The sequence below is a fragment of the Quercus lobata genome, chromosome 1, assembly GCF_001633185.2.
Source record: "Quercus lobata isolate SW786 chromosome 1, ValleyOak3.0 Primary Assembly, whole genome shotgun sequence".
Classification (NCBI taxonomy): domain Eukaryota; kingdom Viridiplantae; phylum Streptophyta; class Magnoliopsida; order Fagales; family Fagaceae; genus Quercus; species Quercus lobata.
In genome coordinates, this window is record NC_044904.1 from 41,130,710 (window position 1) to 41,135,690 (window position 4,981).

Sequence of the window (4,981 nt, forward strand, 5' to 3'; positions counted from 1 at the left end):
TTCTTTTTTTAATTTTTGGGTCAAAAATTTCAATTCATTAGAACTTAGAATTAGCAGTCCAAAACACACGGCTGAATAGAATAGACTTTTGCATATTTGAACCAAAATTATGTCGTGTTGACAAAAGTTTTTCTTCAGAGTTTTATGAATGAATTATGTTTTATGTGGATGAGCGATGAGGTTTCATTTTTTTCCACCCTCAAAAAAATATGTTGCTTACACGCCAAAAAGAAAAGACAATGATGCAGTCACACAGTCAGAAATGTGACACGCGGCTGCTTCATTTACTGCTATTTTGGAAGGAAGCTAGCATGGTCTTTTTATTTATTAATTTTTTTCTAAATAATATATATATATATATATATATATATTATGTATGTATGTACAGACCGAGTATGTCAGCCCAATCCCAAAATGTAGGCTCATGCAATGATATGATCGGCCCGCCTCAATTCACAGGCCGAGCCGAGAACGGCCTATGAATCTTCAGTCCACATACCCTAAGAGTTTGCTGTGAACCAGGGATAATGCTTTAGGAGAATCCGCTTATCGAGCAATAATCGGCGTTAGGCACAAATTAAGAGGAAGTCACATCAGTAGTAGGCGGTGGGTTCTATTTGATCAAGATTATGGGGCAGAGGGACCCACTGACAAGGAAAAATTCCTTTATCATGACAACCTCACTAAGAGGAGGCTATAAATAGAAAGAGAGGAATAGGGATTGGAGGTTGAAAAAATTAGGGAGAAAAACACCTCGGCAAGTAAGGAAACATCCACCTCAGGAATAAAGAGATCCTTCTCAGATCTTAGGAAAAGGGCACAACTACGTGATTGTAACCTCGGTTGTGCCATAAGAAGGGAAATTAAAGGCTAAAATAACATCTCTATTATATCAGTAAAGGGTGAAGTCACTTCTTGGACCTCCCATTGAGGGAGAAGCCCAACCCAGAACACAAATAAATTGAGGGTCTGAGCTCAAAAGCCCATTGTGATTAAGTTCTGGCCATCACAATTGACGCCGTTTGTGGGAATTTACTACTACACTGAAGGTCTAGAGGTACTGACAAGGACTATGGAAATGGCAGTGCGACATGAAAATAAAGGTTCAGTGGGATCTAGTGGAAACCGGTCTAGGGGCTCCTCTTGAGCTCTTAGGCAGGTGGAACTAGAGTGGAAAAGGGAGCGTCACGGCCATGATGTGCATGAGACTCAGGACGACTTGCATGCAGCTTTATCCTAGGGAGAGAGGACGGTCTCGTATGAACCAAAAGGTTCATATCATAGTGATTGGGATCGTGAATAGGAGTGTTTGCATAGGTAGGTTAAAGAGTTGGAGATGGAGGCACGACGAAGGTGGCGAAGGAGGACTCTTGAGAGATCATCCTATAACCAGGACTTGGACTGTAGTTATATAGAAGGATGGTCTCACCAAAGCCACTATTGGTGGTCAAGGGAGAGGTTGAATGATTCTAGAGATAGAAATTCATTATCATTGAGAAAAGAAAGGGAGTGATACTGAAACGCCACCATGGATGCCATGAGCCGAACACTTAGGAGGATAGCCCAATCACCTTTTTCTAAAGAAATAAAGTGTACCAAGATGCCGAAACATTTTATGCATCCATTGTTTACTTGTTACAACGGTAGTACAGACCCAGTAGAGCATGTAAGTCATTACACGCATCTTATGGCTCTTTATTCTTGGAACGACAGACTTTTGTGCAAAGTGTTCCCTTCCAGCTTTGGACCCATGATGATGAGATGGTTCAACGCCCTGAGGAAGGGCTCCATCCATAACTTTGGGGAATTAATCCAGGCGTTGTATAACTAGATTAGAGGATGCAATGAGCAAGTGGTCGCGAGCACTTTTAGACTAGGGCTCCCTCAAGAATCTGAGCTAAGAGACTCCTTGACTATAAAGCCTCCCGAGAACATGCACTAGCTTATGAGGCAAATAAAGGAGCACAGGAGGCTGGAGGATGATAAACTACAAGGTAAAGGAAAGACCCCTACTACGCCCTAACTCCAAAGGGAGCACCAACTATGGGCTTTCAGCAAAGGCCTAGAAGGGAGACAGGGGGACAAAAAGATGAGTGGAGATGCGGAAAGATGAGTGGAGACCCGGCTAGGAGGAACCAGAGTCTGTACTGCACCTACTACCATCAGGAGAAGGGGCAAACTACCAAGCAATGTAGGAATTTTAAGGATTGTATCAAGCAGTTAGTCAGAGCGGGGCATCTGATGGAGTACGTAGTTGGCCAAGGAAGGAATGCGATGGGATAGGCATTAGGAAGCCAAAGGGGGACAATGCCACCTCCCTTTGGTATCATTGAAGTCATTCATGTAGTGTCGATTGGGGTAAGTACTAGTCAAAGGAAAGGGATACTCAGCATTACCCCCCCTAGCAGGAGTCAAAGATAGTGGGTCACCCAGGGAAGAAGCCCCGAATAAGCAAGGAGAAAATAGCTTTCGACAACGAAGACCTTGAAGGAATGACCTAACCACATGACGATGCTCTAGTGGTAACCCTCTAGATTGAGGGATTCCTTGTTGAAAGGGTTATGATAGATTAGGGCAGTAGGACAAAGATCATGTACCCCGACCTATATAAGGGGTTGGGTTTGAAAGATGAAGACCTCACAAAGTATGACACCCCTCTGATGGGATTCGATGGGAAGATGGTGATGCTCGCGGGACAGATCAAACAACTCATGGTAACCGAAGGAAAAGAGGTAATGGTGAATTTCATAATGGTTCACGCTTTCTCCCCTACACACAGAGATCTTTGCATGGCCATGGATTAATGCCATGGGAGCTGTTTCATCCACCTTGCTCTTGAAAGTAAAGTTCCCAGCTAAGCAAGGAGTGGTAGTGGTGAGGGGTGATTAAAGTACAGCTCGGCAGTGCCTAGTAGCCACGATCAATCATGAGATCAAGCAAAAGGAACATGTAGAGTTAGGTCAGCTATAGCAATTACAGAACTCTAAAGATTCTAATGGGATTGACAATGCTGAGGAATTGATTGAGGTTTGCATATTGCCCTATGAGAACAGAAACTTTCGGTTAGAGGAGAGCCTCCCAACCGAGGAATGTGTGAAGGTACTACTATCATTGGTCCAAAATCTGGATGTCTTTGCAAGGAGCCCATATGAGGTACTTGGGGTAGACCTAGAGTTTATAATACAAAGATTGAATGTAGACCCCTTGTATTCCCCCAAGAAGCAAAAGCTCAGGCAGTCGGCTAAACCTCACATGGAAGTTGTGAAGGAAAGAGGTGGAAAAGCTAAAGCAAGCTGGAGTGATAAAAGAGGTATTTTTCCCTGACTGGTTGGCAAATACTATGGTTGTGAAGAAGAAAAATGGGAAATATAGGGTTTGCAAATATAGCATGCCCTAAAGATCCATTTCCTGTCTTAAAGATCGACCGGCTCATGGGTGCCACATATGGCCACCTAAGGATGAGCTTTCTGGATGCGTTCCAGGGATACCACTTGATTGCCCTTGCTCTCGAAGACCAAGAGAAGGCGTTTTTATCTCCCCGAAAGGCAATTACAACTATACGGTAATGCCGTTTAGTCTGAAGAATGTTGGAGCAACTTACCAGCAAATGGTTACATGAATGTTCAAACAGCAGATCGAAAAAATAGTGGAGGTGTATATTGATGATATGATGGTCAAGTGTAATAAGGAAAAGGAGCATGTGTTGGCTCTAGCTGAGGTGGTTGAGATATTAAGGTGTTATAAATTGCACCTCAATGTTGTCAAGTGTGCATTCGGAGTGGGGTTTGGGAAATTTCTTGGCTACATGATCATTTGCTGAGGGATCCAGGTCAAACTAGACCAAATCAATGCAATTCAATAGCTCAACCTGCCCAAAAACCTGAAGGAAGTACAAAAGCTCACGAAAATGATAATAGCCCTAAATCGGTTTGTATCCAAGTCACTCGACAGATGTTGCCCGTTCTTTTAACTGCTAAAGAAGTGGAAGGGATTTCAATAGACCAAGGAGTGCGACAATGCCTTCCAAAATTTGAAACTCTATTTAGCTCGCCCACCACTTTTGTCCAATCCTGAGCCCACGCGAAGACCTATACATGTATTTGGTCGTGTCTGAGCATGCTGTGAGTGAAGTATTGATAAGAAAAGCTAGTATACTATATCAGTAAGATCTTGATGGATTTAGAAACCTGTTATCTTCCATTGAAATCAATGGCACTAGCCCTAGTGCACGCCACTAGGAAGCTACCACACTACTTCCAAGCTCACACGGTATATGTGTTGACCGAGCATCTCCTGAAATCTTTATTAAGGAAGTTGGAATTTATGGGGAGAATAGCTAAATGGGGTATCCAATTGGGATCTTTTGATGTTTGGTACAAGCCGAGGAATGCAATCAAGGGGCAAGTGTTGGTTGATTTTGTGGCCGAATTCACTCCTATTGTCAAAGATGCATATAGGGTATGCCAAGTGTCAATCCATGCATGGAGTTTCTATGTGGATGGGGCATCCAATGCTTGAGGATCTAGAATAGGAATAGTGCTACAGACACCACAAGGGATAAGACTAGAACATTCACTCATACTTAACTTCAAGGCCTTGAATAATAAAGCCGAGAATGAAGCCTTGGTGGTCGGACTTTGAGCAACAGCTAAGGTAGGAGCTATAGATGTGGAAATCCATTCAGATTCGCGTTTGGTGGTAAGTTAGGTTAAGGTGGACTTTGAGGCCAAAGATCCAAGAATGACATATTATCTGAAATTGGTTCATTCCTTGTAAGCGCAGTTCAGGTCGTTAAAACTAACGTGGACTCCTTGGCCACCTTAGCCTTATTCGTGGGAAGTTCCATACCCTGGATCAATCAGTGTAGTTGTTGGAATCTCCGAGCATTGACCATCGGGGGCATTGTCAAGTCATGATTATTGCTGTTTCACCAAGTTGGATGGATACTATCGTCTAATTCATCTTAGATAGAGCTATGCTT